Source organism: Tympanuchus pallidicinctus, unplaced genomic scaffold, assembly GCF_026119805.1.
Source record: "Tympanuchus pallidicinctus isolate F22 unplaced genomic scaffold, pur_lepc_1.0 scaffold1, whole genome shotgun sequence".
Lineage (NCBI taxonomy): Eukaryota > Metazoa > Chordata > Aves > Galliformes > Phasianidae > Tympanuchus > Tympanuchus pallidicinctus.
In genome coordinates, this window is record NW_026294618.1 from 60,251,097 (window position 1) to 60,273,259 (window position 22,163).

Below are 22,163 nucleotides of genomic sequence, written 5' to 3' on the forward strand. Positions count from 1 at the left end.
GAGAGATGGACTGAATGAAAAATAAAATAAATCTAATTACATAGAGACCATCTCAGTTATTTTGTAAAGCTGGTTGTAGACTTAATATGTGTTTAGGCTTACTACTCATGAAATTATGAAATTGTGATCATGAATATGAAATTATGATCAGAAAGGCCTAAACATTAAAGAATTTCCTAGCTGACTCAGCCATTAAAACTGAAACAAGTTATCTTAAACCTAGAACTATAGACTACTTGTAAGTCACAGCAGCTACAACGTATTGGGGTTGGAAATTCACATAGGACATGATTGGGTCCCTTCCAGTGCAAGCCATTTTATGAAATCTAGTCTAAGAAAAAAAAAGAAAAAAGAAAAAAAAAAAGAAAAAAATTAACTACCATAATGCTTAAGCTGCCTTTATTCTTAAAATTAATGTAATTGTGCACAGAGACTGAATGCAAAAGAGCTGGCACTGTATACTATCTTTTGAGAATACTTATCAAATGTGAAAACTACTGCTAGAACTAAAAACTCTGACTATACCTGTTTATAGCTCATAAAGGCAAACATCAACAACTTCAAGTACCAGTGACCAGAAAATCAAAGAGAACTTTTGCAAGGTGTGAGTAAAACTTTCAGAAAATAATGTATATAATAGACCTATTCTCAAACCTATTTTTATTCTATTGCACTATCTTTAACTTTTCTGTTTCATATTAGTTTCTTCCATTGCTCCATAATTAGAAATATTTTTTGCCTATATTTTTGTGTTTACTCACAGTTTTCTTGGATTTAGTAAGGTAGAATGTCTTTCTTTTGAAATCTTTAAGACGAACTGCACACTGTGCATGAAAAGAACCTGATTTCCAACAGTCCTGTGGGGGCTAATTGTACTTACTTAAACTGGCTGAAAAATGTTACTGATTCAGAATAAAGTAGAAAATTTATAAAAACGTACAAGACTATTAAGAATCAAACATAATATCTGACATAATGTTGAGCTTGGAAACCAAGAGTTGCTACTTTTCTATATCTGTAGAAACATCAGTCACAGTTTTTCCTGCACTGTGCTGACTAAAAATATATTTACTCAGCAAAACTCAGTGTAACAATATCTCATCAGACTGACTCCCACTGCTCAATTCCTCTTCCTAAGGCTAAAATACCAGATTAGATAATAGTCAAAATCATAAATAACCCTGTGCACCACTTTCCCTAGGAATCATTCTGAATTACTGTGACCAGAATCAATGATCTTTCTAAAGTCTTTTCCTTTTTTCCTTTAAACTACATAAACTTCCAACAGAGTTGATCTGAACAATATGCAGAAAGAATACATGAATCTCTTGATGAACACATTCACTAACAATGAAAGCAGCAAACTCTATTTTAAAGTATTTTTAAATACTGAAATGTTGGCATTATGTAGTCCTAAAAAGAAAAATGTAAAAGGGTAGGAAATGTTGTTATTGCCATTTTCCCTGCATGGATAGAAGCAAGTATTCACCAAATACTTGGAAAAGCAAAAAGAACAGCAGTGAAACCCTAACAACAGTTATCCAGCTATGGAATTACAAAGCTTAGTTTCAGAGCAAATCTATGTTATAACTGCAGTCAGTGCTATTCAGTACTAATTCCTCTGATTTCCTCATCAAGATTACGTGAAAGGAATCACTATGTAGTTCATTCTGATAATTCAAAATTGTAAATAAAAAAAGATCTGTGCTACTTTTACAATTGATAATTTTCCCTTTAAAATCATTGCTCTCCATATCTCTCCTTCAGGTATGAGTGTGTTTACTTTTCCTAGTAATTTCAACTATCAAAATGCACTGCATATAATTGGAGACTTGGACAATTACTGAACACGCTGAATTCAAGCCACATTTTCATCTTGCTCTGCTCACTGAACACAGTTATCAAATGTATCATGTTCAGACCTTTACCACTCTATGCAACTCAGATCATGCTGTTTAAATAGCTATAATGCAGACTGAGACATACATTAGCCTTGTGCACAGAAAGTAAACAAAGGCTTCAGTTTTTATTACTTTTCAATTTTAAAAAATAATTCTAGTGGTCAAGAAGAATGTCTATAGTTATGCCACTTCTGTCTAGTTCTGTATAGTAGTATACTTGATTTACATTAATTCAGTACACAAAGACAGAAATAGTTCTGATGGTTTTGACTGAAAAAAAAGGAGGGGTAGGGGGATATCCTTTTCCTCACTTCTCTTTCTCCTTCTGTTCTCATCTGCAAAGTTTACTGATGTTGTTAGTCTTGATTTTCCTCTGTTATGCTCATTGTGTCATCACCTACATACATGAGGAGAAGTTTTAAGGAAAAATGAATGCAGTTGGATTGGACGTGATAGGTAGGAGAGGAGGCATCTGTAGATATGCTTTTGATCACCCTTTATGCTATGAGGAATGTGTAGCCTAGTGATAAGTTTCAGAACAAACTTGCACTGCTGCTAGTTTATGTGCACTCTGCTGCATGTAGCTACACACAAAACAAAAGGTAATTCTTAGTTCTAAAGAAGTTAGACTAATTATGGACTTGGCCAGTTTCCAGAAGGAAACTGACTAGCAAAACAGCAACAGAAATTCTGCACATAATTTCTGATGCTTTTTGTGCTATCAAATTCTTCTGACAAGTACATTTTAGTTCACTAAATATAAATATATTAGAAATAAAGTTCTTTAAAAGGCAGTTCATTTGTGGATACCCAGACAGAAAATACGTAGGATGTTCTAAATCCAAAATGAAGACTAGAAAGCAAAATGAAAACTACAGTGAAAATTGCAATGAACATAGTCTTCACCAAATAAAACGGTGCTCATAGTTACACTCAGATAGCTCTCAACTTGTTGCTGATGGTAAATAGAAAAGGATCAACTTTGGTGGTGGATTAAGTAGCAAAGAAATTGAACTGAATTGAGTTTTAATGAGGGGGAAAAAGCAAGAGATAATCTCATATAATAACCTGTAAAAAATATATTTTTTTAAATTGGCCAGATGTAAAGACAGTTTACATCTCACTGAGACACAGTGCTGATCCGTCCAAAGTGGTCTACCATTATAGCAAACTGTACAGTTTAACTTTTCTTAAATAGCATGATCTTAGTTAATTTGAATTTCAGCTGGAAAAAAATAAATCATAATCCTTCATTCACTTTTTTTTGTTTTCCTTTTGAGAAAGACAACACATGTTGTCTACATGTGAGATGACTTTATTGCTGTGCAAAACCAATACAAGGATCCAGATACCTATCAATATGCTATTCCAAAAGCAAATGTTCAATGCTTTTAGAGAAGGAAGTGATTATGGAATTATGTCTAGACATTGATTTTCTTTATCATTGATTCCTGACAAAATATACAGAATTGTTTTGCCTCAGATTTACTCTCAGTTGAGATGAGTATTGCTGTGTGTAATCATCATCACCATCGTTGCATTTTAAGAGCTGGAATTCTGCTTTTTTTGTTGTTGACAGACTCAACAACATAATATACAAATAAGTAAAAATGTGAAGATTATCTTCGGTACAAAGAATTTACAACTTAATAAAAGGGATTAAAAAAAGCAGATTGTGAGTGTTCAGAAAATGTTGTAGCTTAACCCAGCAGGCAGCTAAGCATCATGCAGACATTCACTCCTCCTTCCCAATGGGATGAGGGAGAAAATAAAAAAACCAACAACAATGTGGGAGATTAAAAAAAAAAAAAGGAAGAGAACATGAAGTAATGACAATAGTATAATACATATTTACAAAACAAATGATGCACAAGTAATTGCTCATCACCTGCCAAACAACATTTAGACAATCCCTGAGCAACAGCTAGTCCACAAGCCAGCTTCCCTCAGTTTTTGTTTTTTCACATGATGCCATATGATATGTAATATCCCTTTGGCTAGTTTAGGTCATCTGTCCTGATTCTGTCCCCTCTTTGTGCCTCTTTGTGCCTTCTCAGCTCCTCTCACTCACGGGACAGTACAAGAAGTTGAAGCATCCTTGGTTCTGTTGCTCAGCAACAGCTAAATGTTGGCATGTTATCAACAGTGTTTTTCTCCCAAAATCAATACATAACAGACACTATGAAGAAAAAACCTGTCCCAGCTGAGACCAGTCCAGAATTATTTCTGGAGACAACTTTGAGTATTCAACTGTCTTAAGTTGCTTGTAGAATTGAATTACATATATGACTTGGGCAATTCTTGCTCCTTCTTCATATCTCTTAATAGAACAGAAAAAGTATGGATGTCAGTGGTTATCCTCTTCTAGCTGTAACTAAGTATTTACATGCTAATACTATTAATAAAATAATGAGCACTTGATGTTATTGTCCAGATATTTTTGTTACTTCATTTTGAAGAAGTCTACCAAATAAATAATCTCTCTTTTCATTAGTATCCATAGAATTGTTAGTTCTGAGCGCACCAGTCTGAAACTTGTGATATTTGTATCACATTTATCCCAGAATTATTTTCTATGTCTCTTCCTTTCTGAATCTTACTGTTACTTCAAATATGGTCTAAAAGTTCTTTAGGGTAGCATGGTTAGGTCGTGATTGGACTCAATGATCTTTAAGGTCTTTTCCAATCTGAGCGATTCTATGATTCTATAAGGAATAAGGAATATTTTAATTATTAAGGAGTAATATTTTAATAAGGAAGGAACTCACATATTTGACCTGCCCTAAGAAGAAACATTTTGTCTCTTCTATTTAAAAGTTTTGAGGTACTCGGGGAAGAGTCAGGTAAGTATGCTTCATCCAGGGTTTTGAAGCTCTTGGATACTTTATATTCAGCATTTTTTTTGTTTGTTAATTCATTCATAAGAGGAAATTTCTTAATGGAAGTCTCTTTCTACAGGTATTGTTTCTCCCAGTGGAATAAAGTTTCTTTGTGAGAAATGAACAATAAGAAAAACTCTACATTCTCCACAGGAAAGATAACTTCACACATTTTGTTTTTCATCCTCAGTTTTCAGTTATTGCTGTGTTCAAGTATTTACTTTCTCTGCATGGCAGGCTGCCTCGATCACTGTGAGGCTTTTTTCTGAGAATGAATTATTAGTTAAGATAATTGTTTTTAACATGTTTTTTTTTTTGTCTTTGTGAGCAGATGGATTGAACTTCAAAAACTATCAAATGTTTCTGTTCTCTGTTCTGCTTGGTATAAATCCAATCTCCTACAGAAATGACTAACAATGAAGTTAGTGCCTTGTAATTCCCCTATTTGTTGCAACAGTAATCTACATTATTTGGTGAAGAAAAAGAGCTCTCTGTATTAAATGGAAATGATATTTTGTTTTATAGGTAACTTTTTCATACACGACAGCAAATAATGCTCTACACAAAATTAAATTGCCCTAGAGTCAAGAAGAGATATTCTGAGAGAGATAAAGAGCAGCAAACATTTGTGATTAGGAAAGATTCTGAATTAATGAATATGCAAACTTTTTACCAGAATAGATTTTTTAAGAAATAAGAACATCTATTTTCAACATATAACTTTTATTCTCTTGACAGCTGCAGTTGTCAAGGCTGACAACACAGTCATGGAGTAGTTCTATGAAGTTCATCCCTGGTGGTTCCTCCTGGAGCTTTCCACACTTGGTATCATCTGCTGTACTCCTGAATGGACCCACATGTCCATGTGAGTGGACCCATCAAGGAGATCATAATGTCTTGTTGACTAATTGCATTTTTACACACTACATGTAAATGGTCTTTCTGGGAAGATTCAAACATTTGAAGTTACATCAGAAGTTGGATGTTCCTGTGTTTGTCAGTTCCAGAGAAAATTTCTCATTTGCTGACAAACATTGCATTGAAGGCTTCCTATCAGAACAGCTTTTTCCTTTATATTTTTTTTTCTCCTCTGTAATCGAGAGATTATTACAGAGCAAAATATCTAGGAAATAACTAAAAGAAAGACCTTGACAAATTCCAAATGAATTAAAAATAGTGCTGGTATTACCTTGCTCTTAGACACAAAATGTGAAAATTATACTTAAAGCAAAGTCTTCTTTTCCAGAGCACATTTGTTTTTCTTCAGAGGTAGAGAATGAACAGAATAGTCTTCTTGTGATCCCTGTTTCAAGTAGTTGCTGTGATTTGAAGACTGAAAAATTAAAAAAAAGGAACATGAACTATAGCTGGAAGCCTTTGAAAATTGGCAGAAAAAAAATAAGTGATAAAGCATGTCAGCATGTGCCAATATTCACTCCAGGAGCCCAGCTACCACCTCTATTATTTTTTTTTCTGGTGAAAAAGGTTTCAGATTGCAAAAAATCACTTGGCCACAATCAGATGCCATAAGTCATATTCCCTGCTGTTGTGGAACAGCTGGGTTCTATCAGAAGCACAGAATGAGCAGTAACTGTCAATTCATTCTCACCCTATAAAATTAAAGTACTTCAGATAATTTAGAGAAAGAGATTTCCAAAATGTTTCTAATTTCGAAATATTTCCATAAAACATTTGGTGAAAATTATTGTAAAAGCTATTTCTTGTTATGTTTTCTAATGTTTGATAGTATCTATACTCCTGGGGCTAAATTATGCCATGGTTGTTCCTGTCTAAGGAATAAAATTATTCAGTAGAACTGGTCTTGGAATTCTTTTATTTGTAGTCTGTCACAAGACTTTATATTTTTTTCTTTTTTTTTTTTTCTGCAATAGTTACTTAATGAATTGACAGAAATTTGAATTGTATAACTTAGAGGGATAAAAAGGATTATTTAGAAGTCAGAAGACAATGTTATACTGTGTTTACAGTTAGTGACATCCAGAAATTCTTCAGCAGGGAAAACATTTAAGATAATAAGAGTTTGTTCCCAGTGGGGAAGAAGGAGGGGTATTTTGATTTGTTTGTACTGGACAGCTTTTCTTCAAATAGATACAAGTTGGTTTTTTTTTTCCAAATTCTCCAGGTAATATAAATAAATCAAAGGCCAACACATTGAGGTTCTTATCTCTGTAACTCTGTGGAAATGTAGTCCAATTCCTTATGCTGTCAACGCCTACATCTTGTGAGAGGAATTTGATTTGGATTGCAGAAAATGTGGTACAACTCAGTAAGAATAAGAGCTTTTGGGCTCTGATTGCAGATTTTATTAAGTTCATGTGCAGAATTTTGTCTTTTGACAATCATCTTGGTTGGAGGAGTTTGACTTCCTTCAGTGATATGTAAAGGGCATGAAGAACAAAGTTATAGCATCTCATCATGGTAGCATTTCTAGACTAGTGAGTACATGTACTTCCCCAGAAAAATACCTTTAGCTATGTAGCTGTGGGATTGGTGCTAAAGAAGGTGTTTCTATACACATCTCTTGTTCATGGCCCAGTAGCTACACAAACTAGCTCAGTGTAATCATACCTATGACTCTGAGTTTAGGAGCAGATCTTTGAAATCTTCCCTGTTAAGGAATGAAATTGGTTGAGGAACTAGCATGACACTGGTGTGTCTAAACAATAGAGATGTCTCCTTCTGCTTTTGTCCACATCCCCAAATATCTTTAGTTCCTCCCTCCTCCCTCATTGAATAAGTCTAGATTCTTGCTCAGTTTTTTAAGTATTTCCAGGGAAAAGAAAGAAAAATCTTTCCAACCAGCAGATTCCTACTACCTTTGACAGCTTGCTTTTCACATCTTTTTTGATACCTCTAAAAAATGACATGATAAACTTCTTTTTCTTGGTTTCAATGCTCTGAATCTAGATAGTGAAACATAGAAACAAGTGGAAGAATATTTCCGTTTTCATCTGCTGTTAGATATGGCTCACTCTTTTAAAATTTTCTCTTAAAAGAAAAGAGACTGAAACTGTTGTCTGAAAGTAAGAAAGATGGATAAAACTAGTGATAAAATATTTATGTTATTTTAATGAATGCGTACAAACTGGGAGAGCTCCTTGAGTGCAGCCGTGTGGGGAAGAACTCAGGAGTTTTGGTTACTGAAAACCTGTGGATGCCCCATCCCTGGAGGTGTTTAAGGCCAGGTTGGATGGGGCCCTGAACAAGCAGAACGTACTGTAGGAGTAGCTGCTGCAGGTAGCAGATGGTGAAAGACTTCTGCCTCATTCTCTGCTCCTGATAGCTCTTGAACACCAGGTAAGCTTTCTGCTCACAACTTCAGTGCTTCTATATAGACTCCACAACAGTCGGAGCTGGCACTTGTCCTTCACTTAGTTTTAGAGGATAAAACATGTTAGTAAATCCTCTTACATACATTGAGCTCTCTTTCAGGTTGTTCTTTTTTTCTATGGATGGCAGTCTCTCAGCACCTTGTAGATGTCTCTGGGCCTATGGACTGGTAGATCTTCAGTCACCAAGATCTTTTCTTGTAGTAAAATATTTTAGAATCTTAGTATAATAATTAGCAAAATAATAGGATCTTAACACAGGTTCATTTCGTAAACAACTGCAAGTTTTACTTCCTTTCTGAATATTTCATAATCCTCAAGGAGATTCAAGAGACAAGGCATTTCTCCTAGGTTATTTAAAATTGTTATTGGAATGAATCTGCTTGCAAAGTAGAAATCTATTATTTTACAGGACAAGAAACTACATATAAAATACAAAAGATATCAGATGATAATCACAATAGCTCTTTTTGACAGTAACATGAGTAAAAATGTCACTTTTTCCCTGAAGAAAAAGTATGTTACTCTGCAATTCCAAACAACATTGTAGATCACCATTCTTATGCTGTATCATTCTTTTCTTTGTGGGGACTTCTGGGCACTTTTTTTCCTAGATTGTCAGTTTATCTGCTATATTCTTCTAGGCTGTCATAATTCTTCTTCCTGACATTCATTTTTATTTATTTATTCATCTTTAATATCAGTACTCATAGATGGGGTGAGTCAACTCTATTAAATTTTAATGTTGTAAGAGTGACACAAGAAACCTTGATATTTTGTTAGTCTTCCAAAATACAATTTCAAATAATGTTATTTCTGTTAAATTTTGCATACATTTTTGTGGAAAGTGTCACAAGTAAAAAACTCCACAGCCACAAAATTCAGCCACCTGTTGTGATTCCTCTCTTTTCTTTTTTATTTTTTTCCTTTTCCTTCTCTAGACTAATTATTTGATCCAGACTTTTCACTTTTTGCTTTCTGAATTATTTTAAGCCAGTTTTATATTTCAGATGTAGACTCTAGACTGTTCATTTTTAGTTTCTGTGCATATTTTCCCAAGAACAGTTAGGAACTGGTTTCCTCTTGCATTCTACCTACTTTACAACTGGATTTGGCACTGCTTTCTCTTGGAGAGTTACCCCAGAAGAGGACAGGTGTGATCAGGTGCTCCTGAAACTAAAACCAGAGGCAGTAGCTCTTCCAACAACCTCTCCAACAGAATCATTCTATGCTACTCTTGATGTCATCAAGATCGTCATCCCACAATGCAATCTTTCATTTATCTCTATTAATTTTTTACTTCTTTCTTTGAAGATCTCTCTTCTACCTGGTTTTTGGGTCAAAGCATGATTAAATCTATTCTACAGTTCCTTTAGCAGCTTTTTTTACCACGCTAAGGTACACGGCTTCTGACAAATGGATAGCTCTCCTGTTGAGTGCTCACCTGTTTTCAAGACATCTTGGAGAGCACTTGAATTGTATTCTAAAGCAAGTATGCTAGCATTTTCAATTTTCTCTGAATATTTTAATAAATAAAATACAAAGGCTTTCTGGCGCCTGGCAGAGTATTCTTCTAGGCATTAATCATCATACTAATCAGACTGTCCAATAATTCATATCCTACAGGCAGCTGTGACAAATGGCACAGCTAGTGCCTAGGCAAATCCCTCCCAACCATTTTAATGCGACAGAAGTAATTAAATGCATTAGCATGACTGAGTCTGTCTACACATAGAAATAATCAACATAATTGCCATGGTAAGAGAATGAAACCTTTCTGATTGTAAAGATGTGTCTCAGAGGCACATACTGGTTGGTAATTTGGAGGAAAAAATGCACAAGGTAAAAAAAAAAAACTAAAAAAACCCCAAAAAAACAAACAACATTGAAATAGAGATAAGATATAATCGTAGTAACCTCAAAAAAAAAAAAAAAAAAAAAAAAGCAAATTAATACATTTTTTCTGAGCTACTTAAATCCTAAAACAAATTATCAAAATACGTTAAAATTATTTTATTAACAGCACCTAAAAAATCCACCCAAAAACAACGAACAAACACATCTATTTTCACCTTATGAGAAAACAGATCTTCAGTATGTACTCAGTCCCAAATGATAAAAGGTTCATAAAAGGTTCAAATTCTACTGAAAGATCCTATGCAGTTTGTATGAGGAAACAGTGCTGCTGCAAATGAAACAGTGTTGTTGCAAATGACACAAAACTCAGATGTCTGAAGTATGCAATATTGACTGCTAGCCATGGGTAGCTGGGTGTGCAGACACATAGCAGCATAGCTGCCAAAGATGCAAAAGCTGATTTTTAAATGGAAGCATCCTTTGGCACTGCCCTGCAGATCACTGATACATGCATTCACCACTGTATTTTCTGCTACCTGAAATGGGAAGCCTTTACCCTACCACCTTCTTCTCATAGATCTTGGGATGAATCTCATTTTAGAAAAGCTGTCAGTTTCCGTGACTACTTCTGGATTAAACAGGGACAGAGAGCAAACTCAAGCATTGCTTGCTGCTTATCCAAACTATTACAGTTCTGGGCTGTGTACAGTATCACTCTCAGATAGTGCACGGGCCTGAGGTAGACCCAATAACCTGTATAGGTATATATGGACAAGACTCAACCCACATGGACTCTATTCACAATCATTGAACATTAAACCTAATACCCCTAATACTCAGATATGTTCACGTGCTGAACACCAGGATATGTAAAACATAATCCCAAATTCATGCCTCCTTTTCTAATCCAGCTAGACTCAAAAGGTAGAATACACTGCAAATAAGTTCATTTGCATTTTTCTAATATCCAAAAACTAACATTTCAGCAGAATATGAAAGTGATTTTTGTAACTGAACACTAAAAAAATATTATATTTACAAATATTCACTTTTCTAAATAATTTAAATTTAATATTAAAAATACAATTTAAGATTTAAAAAAAAATTTTCCATTCATTTTCCATGATGTGTGTTGTTTTCTTCCATTTGCAAAATCAATTTTTCTTTTTCTTTTTAAGAAGTAGGAGGGAAGAGAAATACAAGCGAAAGGAAGAGAAAGGGAAAGTGAAAGGAAAAGGGAATAGGAAAAGGAAAAGGAAAAGGAAAAGGAAAAAATTTAAATTCAAGAAGTCTTGGTAAATTTTCATATTCCTTCAAACCTCATAGTTCAGACATGTCCCTTTATTCTCCTTCTGGCCAATTCATAGAATTAATTTGAACCACATTCTGGAAAATAATAGTTAATAACAGAGCAAAGCTTTCAGAAATCCCACCTCTAAACCCTACTCAAACACATGTTTCAGAGAAGAGTGAAGTACAAAGAATTTATTCTGTTATCTCCTCGCTAGATATCTGATTGTACTACCTTTCATTACATCGAAAAGTTCTTCATTTCAGAGACACTGTCAGTCGGACACTGAATTACCAGCAGATTACAACCTAACTCACTTTGAGACAAGGAGGTAAAATAGGCTGTTAGAAAAGATATAAAACTTAGGGAACACCCACTATATGTTATTAACTCCATTTTTTATCCCCTCAGGAATCAATATTCTTGATTACCCTGACAAGAGAAGCATTATTATTCTCCTTTGCCCCTTGTATTTTAACTCTTCTATCTCTGCTACACATGATTCTTTCATTTAATCAAAATTACAATTTTTATGAATTTTGTTTGCGTACCTTCCTGGCTTCTGTCTTTAATGGTTTGGAATTTCCTAAGATCGAGAGAAAGAAAGAAAACAAATGGTTAATCTCCCTTTCTCTCTCTCTCTCTCTGTAAGTTTGTGTGTGTATAATGGAAGATAAATCACTATTATCACTTAAATGAGATTTGGTAAGAGGAAATTTAGATGGGACAAAAGGTGTGAGAGTGTACTGCACTCATTTTGAAGTAGCAGTCATCCAAATTTGCTATGTCACAACAGACAGGTAATGCACAATAAATTAGCAAATTTCAAATACAGCTCTTCTCACATCAAAAGAAATGACTTTATTAACATCAAGCTACTGCAACAAGGACAAGAAGAATGCAGCTGGTTCTTGAATTATACAAAGAAGCATTATCACCTCATTAAAACTGTGAAATAATAAATGAGAAAAGCTAATTTCAAGTGATAGTAGAAAAATATTAAGATTTTATTGGAATGTCCTGAAAATAGTGATGAGTAAGAAATAGAAAATATTGTGCTTTATATAGAAAAAACAAAATTTACTCTTAGATTTGAAATAATCCTGAAGTAAGAATTACATGTTCTGAAAAAAAAAAAAAAGATCTCAAAAAAAAATTTTGAACCAAAAATCAGCTTAAAAAGAATAGAGAGAAACTGCTTGTGAATGTCTGAGAAAAGAAAAAAAATCATTTTCTTCTTGTAAATTTAATGACTATCTTGGTGACAACACGATTCACAATTTTTGATCAGGAGAGTATTCATTACAAATGAAAATGTCACAAATGTTTGGTCAAACCTCAGTTCACAATATTTGTGTACTGAATTTTAATCTTTTTTAAAGGTAAAGAGTTTTGGAAAACAAAAAAAACATAGTGTAAGTAAAATGCCTACAACACAGCATGAATAACAAATTACTTAACACACTCTTACGTACATGTGAGATGTACCATGTGACAAAATCTCAGGTATTAACCACACCTTGAATCACAGGTGATGGACAAATCTATAATCAAAACTTAATCACTAATTATTCATGGCTAGAAAACGTGATGTTGTTTGTCAAGTTGATTGCTGTGAGTCATATGCTCAGTCCAAATGAAAAAAACACAGTCAAGTCATTGCTACTTAACTTAAAAGCAGTATTTGCTGAAGTTATTGGGATTATGTGACTGAGTGATGTGGAGAGCTGATCCATGTGACACTCTTCTGCAGTATTAACATTAATGAGTGATATATTAACATTAATTAGTGATTTGCTCTCTTGGCACTGTGTAGATTCAGGGACATATCTGAATTCTGAAAGCCTTGAGATTCATCCAGGGCTTACTGTAATGGTGTAATAGTGAGGATACTTAAAAGGACCAGCCTGGCTGAAGAACAGGAAGAAAGAAAACTGGGGAGATGTACAATTTGTGAGGCCTGTCAATCCACAGACAAACCTGGTAGTCCTTATATCCACTGGTCAGTATACTCGCTGCATCTTTACAGCATGGCAGTCTATCAGAGCTAAGGCGAGTACAAGTATATCTTGACTTTGTCACACAACATAGGGTGTAGGAAGACATGCAAGAAGCATTGTAAAGTGTGCACTCACCTCTGGAGGGTATAACAGAATATCATGGCTATCGTTAGGCTAACAGATTCATTAACCAAGAGACTTGTTGATTTTCTATTTCCAGTGACAAAATATCAAGAGTATACTCTATGGGAAAGTGCAGCCTCTTTGAGAGCTAAGTTGAAATATGCTCACAATGTCAAAGCATGCTGTGAGAATATAAGATAATGATATCTCCAATCACCCTAAACATTTTTACATGACTCTTTTTTGACAACATATTGCTCAGACCATCTTCTGTGGGTTTTTGTTTGACTTCCTCACTCTCTGATGTATCTTTGGGCATGATATGTGAATTTTTCACCATTTGCAGGAAATAGTTTAGAACAGAAATAATACTTATGCATCCTTCAGCTTTTCTTGTACTCCATGAACAGCTCTGCTGTACATTCTCTGACTTACTTTTTATTCTTCTGAAAACAAAACAGTTTAAGAGAGTGCTGAGATGCTTTCTGCACATACCCTTCAAGGAGGTGGAAGAAAGATACACATACCACAGTATAGTTCTAATTCTGATAAATTACTGTAGTTTGCTACTATAGATGTACTGTAGTACTTCTGTCAGAAGTGGCACATCATTCCCATCTAGACAGACTCAGCTCCCTCAGCCTGTCCTCGTAGAAAAGGTGTTCTATTCTTTGGATCATTTTTGTGGCTCTCCTCTGGATGCCCTCCAACAGGTCTATGTCTCTCCTGTACTGAGGACTCCATATCTGGATGGAGTACTCCAGGTGAGGTCTCACCAGCACAGAGCAGAGGGGCGGGATCACCTCCTTCACCCCGCTGGCCAAGCTTCTTTTGATGCAGCCCAGGATACGGTTGGCTTTCTGGGCTGCAAGGGCAAACCTCTGGTTCATGTCCAGCTTCCCATCCACCAGTAACCCCGTGGCCTTTTGGCAGGACTGTGCTCCACTCCTACACCCTCCAGCTTCTGCTGATAATGGAACTTGTCACAATCCAGGTGCAAGGTCTTGCAATTGGCTTTATTGAACCTCATGATCCCATGTAAGCTTTCAATTCATGCTTCATAGTAAAAGTAAATGAGTAGCTACATTTCCTATTGTTCAGCTTCCACTTCATCCTATGTTTTCCTTTAAAAATTATGCTTGTTTACTTACACTCTAGTGTGTGAAAGCCATGCGATGTGCATCAGCATTCATTCCTGATCTCCTGAGTTCTTCAACTTGTCATTGTCAGAAGGACTATGGTGAAAACAATGTCCTCATTGGAAAGGTCTTTGATTTTTCAAGTAGTACAGCATCACAGAACTGTTCAAAGCCATTAATCTAAACTACAGGTTTTAGAAAATGTCTTATGTTTATTCTAATTCCATTGAGTCATTAAATCTGCACAGGTCATTTAATTCAAAGCATAAGTTTTGCTGTGTAACTTCAGTTTATGCCTAGAGAGGTACTCTGTTCAGATACCAGCAACAAAATAAATAAAAAAGCACAAAGAAATCCTATAAGTAAACAAAAACAATTTCAATAAATAAGCAAACAAACAAAAAAACTTGTCAGCAGACATTTTAAGATGGAGATTCTTTCCACTTTTTCCTTCTTGGAAATGCCTGAAAGATATTGATTGAAATTAAAGTAATCAGCACTAAATGATAATCACCATACTGAGGCTATATTCTGCCATAAAATATTTCAGCCTAACAAGACTGTTTCCTTGCACTCCATTTATTCCAGAGATTTACTTTATAGTGAGTGTGATGAGTCTTTCTGTATCGTGACTAGAAGAGTAGAAGTAATTTGCTAATTTGAATTATTCCATGTTTTATGGGGAATGCAAATCAGTAACTTCATACATCCATCCCTTTGGCATATTCATAGTGATTGCTTTGCCGTTGCCATTTTACATCTCCGTGCTGTTTTCCCTTCTATAAAGAAGCATCTGCCTGAGAGTCTGGGATGTCTTTTTTTTCGTTGTCTGAAATCAGTGGGAAAACTCCTACCAGTTTTATCAGGATAATATTAATCCTGGTTAAAACATCAAGACCTGCTTCAGAGCACACTGGAACTGAAAAGCTAGAGGCAGGAATAAGCCTATCTTCTCCCAGGCTATTTCTCTTATCCAGAATATTGCACACTGTATAGCTTTCACTATAATTTAAAGGGAGATTTATATTGAGCTTGTTTGGAAAAATTTGTGCCATTGTTAATTTTCATGCCAGTGGACATCTTGCCACCTATGAAACAACTGTGCATGATTTTCACCCAAAAAATACTTTCTTATTGTAATGTAAGTACACATCATTACGCTTGTTAGTACCAGCTGCAGAATCAAGGCTAGAATTCACAGAGCATTTTTTGCTTTTTCTGTATGGCGTGTCTCTTGACTACATGAAAATAGTTTGGTGTAAAACCAGGACAGTATTAAACTTCATAGGTTCTGATCAGACTGCTGTTGTTACATGCTTGTGAGCTGTGAGGAAAGACTGTCTTCTAAGGCATGTAGTCCTGTTTGCATCTGATGATATATCTTAGCAACCTGTCCTTATCTGTAAGTCTGTTCCTGGGCAACAGAAGAAATCTCAGAAGTTATGGCCATCCAAGAGCTGAGGAGGAAAGGAGTGTGTAGAAGGCTTTTCATTCGCTGATCGAGGAGAGTCTATCCCTCCTGGATCTGGTTGGAGGAATCTACCTCAGCCCAGCTCTCCAGCATGAGGGATGATGTGCACTAAGAACAGTTTCATAGAAATCTCACATGCAGGACAGAACATCCCAAAGCCATCAAATGAGGGTGAGATATTTTCTGGAGACTTTTCTCTGAACAGCCACTGTTCCTGCGGAGATTCCACTGGAGATGGAGGTCTGGCTTGCAGCTGCTCAAGCAGACACAACTAATGACTGAAGCTTCCAGATGGTGCAGTGAGGCAAGCAGTCAAGGGCAACACAGGCACATCACAGCTCTCATAACTCCTAAGACCTTCTCAAGGATTAGTTCAGTTCATCCTGATCGAGACTAGAGTTTTTGTGTCAATACTGCCTATAAGAATGAGTCCGATGCTGGTTGCCTTCTGTGTTCCATTTTCCATAGTGACAAAAGAAACAAACATTTCATAGATTCATAGAATCATAAAATGTTTTGAGTTGGAAAAGTCTTTCAAGATCACCTCTTACCCATGCCCCTACTATGGGCAATATTGCCAACCACTGGATCTGGACTGCCTTGGGTCTAATTCCACCTGCCATTGAACACTTCCAGGGATGGGGCATTCACTGCTTCTCTGGACAGCCTGTGCCAGTGTCTCACCACCCTCTGAGTAAAAAATTTCTTTCTAACATCTAACCTAAATCTCCCCTCTTTTAGCTTAAAGTCATTTCCCCTTGTTCTATCACTATCAGACTGCGTAAAAAGTCAATCTCCCTCTCAGTTATAAGCTCCCTGAAAGTACTGGAATGCCAAAATGAGGTCTTGTAAATCCTTCTATTTTCAGCCCTTCTTCATAGGAGAGGTGCTCCAGCCTTTTGATCATCTTGATGACCCTCCTCTGGGGCTGTTCCAACAGCTCCACATCTTTTTTGTGCGAGGGGCCCCAGGCCTGGATGAGGCCTTATGAGGGTAGAGGAGAGGGGAACAATCACCTCCCTCTACCTGCTGGCCATCCCTCTTTTTATGCAGCTCAAGATGCTGTTGGCCTTCCAGAATACAGACACGTACTTCTGGCTCGTGTCCAGCTTTTGTCCAACAGAACCTCCAATTGCAGAAAGACAAGATGGGAAAAAGTGTGTAGGCAGTGTGGAAACTTGGAGCTCATCATAAGCTGTTTACTTGGGTAATACAGGATCCCAGGCACTCCCTGGGAGACCACTGCAGGCAGCCATTTGAATAAGCCTTTACTCATTTTAAGGAAATTTTTAGAGCTCATGTGATTGTCAGAACAATATTGAAAATAAATAATTTTTAGGTTCTACCTAAAGTACCAAGCACTGAATTAGCATAAACAGACATTCAGACAATAAGAAAACAGATGAAAATTTTCATTTTGCCATTTCCTAGCTGAAGGTTAGTAAGATGAATGGCACATTTTACATCTCTCCCTGTTGTTTACTGACATTCATGGCCATCAGGCAATGCAATAACACATCTGCTGAAGAAATAACTTCCTAAGCAGTGCCATATGTACTGTATTTAAGTAATGGAGGGTGTTGCTTATACTTGAATTATTACTGATAAGTATTTTACTTGGAACAAGATATAAAGGTCACTAAGACTAGCTGGATTTTAATGGTTAACCTTACATTACCAAATCATTATAATTTTATGTGTGCAATAAGATATATTTTGCTAGTTCCTGGTAATAGTATTTTGTAAGCACCAGTAAAGACACACATTCCTCTTACCTTCTCTTCATCCGGAGGAATTGCAGAAATTTCCAGTGCCTTCAGGGCAATGTGCTTCTGACTGCATTATGAGATTAAGATTGGTTTTGGCTGTGATTTTTTACTTAGGGATTAGCTCAAAAGAAATGGTGCTTTATTGATTTGCTTGCAAAATGCAATATTTGTTATTTATAACTGTTCAAGTAAATAAACATAATAGATCTGACTTCTGAAATAATGTTTTCTTAGAGGTAATTTGTGAATTCTATTAGCAGCTCGTGGTACAGAAGCTGTTTGTTACTGTGATATTCTGTTTTGACAAGACTTTCTGAATTCTGAAAAACGAGAAAACAAATCCAAGTTAGAGGATGTTAAGAACTAAGTGAATACACTTGGAAAACAAGCTGACTAGTTAACCTAAAATGTGCAGCCTCAGATTAATAGTTCATGGAAAAGGTGTGGAACATTGTCTAAGAGAAGGAAAGGAATCACTTAGGTATAAAAACATCACCCAAATATGTTGCATTGCAGCAACATACATAGTAAAAGTAATGCCTAATTTAGTGACTTTTAAAGACTATACTTCCAAAAGTAAAAGTGTAGAGAGTATGTTTTTTGTTCCTTTTTGGGAATAGGAGGCTTCACAGTTAGAATGTGCAGTGAACACTATGCGGAAAAGAAACAAGGGAAGAGCTACATGCTTAAAATCAAGCAGCAGAAGAAGACTTGGAGCAAGGCAGCCCTAACTTTTTCCATTGCACCTGCAAAATGTGCATGGTGCTAGAGAACTTCCCTCCCCCAAGACAGGTTTGAATGTTCTCCCTCCCACCTAGCAGCCAGATGCACTCACTCACTGAGGAGAAAAAACGGAAAGCCCAGAGCACTCTTTATTTACCTGAACATATTCCTAGCAAATTTTATAAGAAAAATCACAGGGAAAGTAATCTCCAATTCTCTTTCTATAAACTGTATATCTCTTTATATAAACTGTAATATTTTCTTGAAGGCTAGGTCATGAGAGAGCTAACTCTGCTGTATAAGGATGAAAATACAGCTTGAAAAATGTACCAGAAGACCTCACAAGAAGTGAAGCATGGAATATTTTCCTCGCTTAATTTTTACAGTAGAAAAATTTGAGGCATGGACCCAAGTTTGCATGTCAGTAGAAGCAGACAGAATTTGAGGAATTTCTAAAGGATGTGTTAACATATAGCACATTTAGATAACCAATGTGAACAGCAAAATTTTAAAGCTTTAAAAGCATTTTCCAGTGTTATTAAATCAGTACAACGAAATTAATCTACTGTGGTCATCCAATGTCTCAGTTTCTTGATGTGCAAGCTCTGTGTGGGATTCAGTGGATGCTCCTGAGGTAATTGTCTGCTGTGTGTATGACCAATAAATTAAGTTTTCCTTGAGACTTTGGGCTTACTTATCTGAAGATTTAGGAGGCATACCAAGAGTTAAAAATAATGGAAAAAAGATGAATATTATAGAGATAGATTTTGGAATGCTAAAAAGATGCAACCGCTTGTATAAAAGGACCACAACTCTGGACTAGAAGGCACATAAATAAAATTACCTTTTAGAACAGAATTGCCATTTTAAAATTGTGAAATATGCATCAGTTACTGTTGTCAGTGTTGACAGTACAGTAAAACTACTCTGAGAATAGTCTAGTTCAGTAAGAAAATAAATAAATAAAGGTGCTCAGTGAGCCTGCTTGTATTAAACATACATTTTAAGTTCTTTATTCTATCTAAACTTAACATTTTTTTTGCATGCCATTAACTTCTGACATTATAAACTTCTCTGACTACTGTAGTTAGTATACTGGTATTCTAAACATTCTTTTGGTGGAAAAATCTTATTTAGTTTGATTTCTATTGATGTTCTCATGAATCGCCAACAATACCCTTTCAACCTAATTATCTGCAGAGATTTTCAATGTCTTCTTATCTTGGAACAGCTGTCTATGTTTGCCTTCCACAGATTCCACTGGAGTTTTTTATCTAACAATAAGAAAAGGACCAATCTGTCTAATGTCACATTTAATTAGGATTCTAACATTTCTGTGGCTTAAGGATTTTTATTTTATTGTACTTGAAATAGGCTGAGAATTCCTTCTTCCTTATCCAAGTTATCTGAAGTAAATAACACTGGCAGACAACCACATCTTCAAAGAGATCTAGACACCTTATGGGATTGAAACATCCCATTCAAGCCCTAAGCATGGGCATAACTTCTGTGCATGCATCTCTTTCATCTCCACTTTTACTGTTTTCAACTAGTTTTGGGGCTCCTCCATGAAGCTATGGCACTCTTCACCCACTGTCTCAGCATTTCTACAGAACTTGTTCTTTCCTATTTCCTGACTTCATTTTAACTCTGAATGCTGCTTTGCTTTCAACATCCATTTGTGACTTTCTAACAGGACCCAAAATATTCACAATCATGTCTGGATATTCTAACTTCCCTTTAGGAAGTCTAGAGGCTTTCTTACTGCTCATATCTAGTTCCAAAATTAAGTACAACTGCCTTCTCTTCCTCTTAGACTTTAGATACACTGATAAAGATTTGGTAAATAATGATGAAAAAATTACTGCAAAATCAGTGATTTTAAGATTTCTGCTCATATCCTTTCTGAGACTCTCTCTCTGTGGAAATCTAATAATTAAATTATAGGAATTTCTTCCCCCTTTTCTTTTTCTATTTTTTTTTCAATTTTAGTTCTTTCTGACAGCTACTATCATTAAAAAATTGAGCAGCTGTTACATAAATGTTTTTGAAACTGCAGTGTTGGACACGTGGGACAAATAGTAAGAAATATGTTACCACTCACTCAGAATTGTATATTGCATTATTAAAATGTCCTTCATTATGTGATTAATTTGTCCTTGACTCAGAAGTCTATCTGTATATATGCTTGAAAAGAGAGCCCTGAAATGGTTTCAGCGTTTCAGAACACTGGAGGAGGAGTGTAGCAGTATACTTAATATGATAAAAGAGTGGGTAGATCTCACAAAGCTCAGTGTAATAACTTATGATAGGTAGTCTCATCATACAATACTTGAGAGATGTAAGCAGTTCAACAATCTCATTGTTTACCAAAGCAGATATTTTTGTCTTTTTCAAAGTTACTTAAAATAACAGAATGTTTCAGGAGAAGAGTTCAAAGCTAACACAGAAATCCCCACTTTCTCCACAACTGCCTTAACATCATATCAGTTATGTCTCCATTTGTCCAATTTTCATCTGTCAAAAAAGTCAGACTTTGATCAAACTTGAATAAATAATTCCTTTCGCAGGTCTTATTTCTTTGGATAATTCCTAAACCGCTTTGTCAGAACGATTTCCAGTGCTTAATCAAACACATCAGTTAAGCACCTTCAAGCATTGTGCCACCTTGAAGTAACAGTACCCCTCACTCAATAGCCAGCTGCAGTCAATTGCTTCAATAGAAAGGATGAATATGTAGAGGAAGAAGACAATTTACAAGTCAAATTATGGCCCTGACTCTTACAGCTGATCATCTGAAGCCCTGAAGAATGAGATCTGATTATAATCACAGTCCTTATGCAAAGCTGGAAGTGTTAGGAGGGCATGCTGAGGGCAATGAAATCTATCTTATTCTATTTGTATTTAGTGGATGAAAAAGGAAACGTAATGGCTCAGTTCCAATATGTCTTTGGTTACAGGAAGAAGAATGCCTTTCCAAAGTGAGGTTAAAGACTATCTTTCAGAACAAAACGTGGGCTTGCTTTAAAGTTCTGATTTTAAAATACATGCCCTTCTCAAGTCAGAAAAAGAGATAAAGACTGAATGTTTGTTACATGAGTATTTCTGTTCCTTATTCCATGGATGAAGACAATCTGCCTGAGGGAGGGAAGGAGTGATATATATATACAGAGGATTCATTATGCACATGAGTTTGAAATACTTGTTATTTCTAAACAGGATTGCCTGTTCATTTTTGGTTTTCACTGCGCCTTAAACCTTAAACTTGCTTGTTTGAGTTTCCACTTTTCTATGACTCTACTCTTGGCTTATTCTGTTTGTCAGACTCCTTTTCCCAGTTGATACAGGAAAACAGAAGATTTTCCTCTAGATAATTATTATTTATGTTATTATAGTAAATTAGACACATCAGTCTGGACAAAGTTTGCAGTCCAGTTCTGAGAAAAAAAACACAACAGGAAACAGCAGATGAATGAGGAGACAGTTTTATTATTGTTCACACAGTTCAGTGAAAGCACTGCTCACTGGTTGTCAAGAATTTTTTAGGCAATTTGACAGAAATGATTTTTCATGTGTTTCAAGGTTATTCAGTACAGGAATTAATGAGTGTTCAGAAAAACCAAATTTCGTGGAAGTCAGATATAAACAGAAGGCAATTTT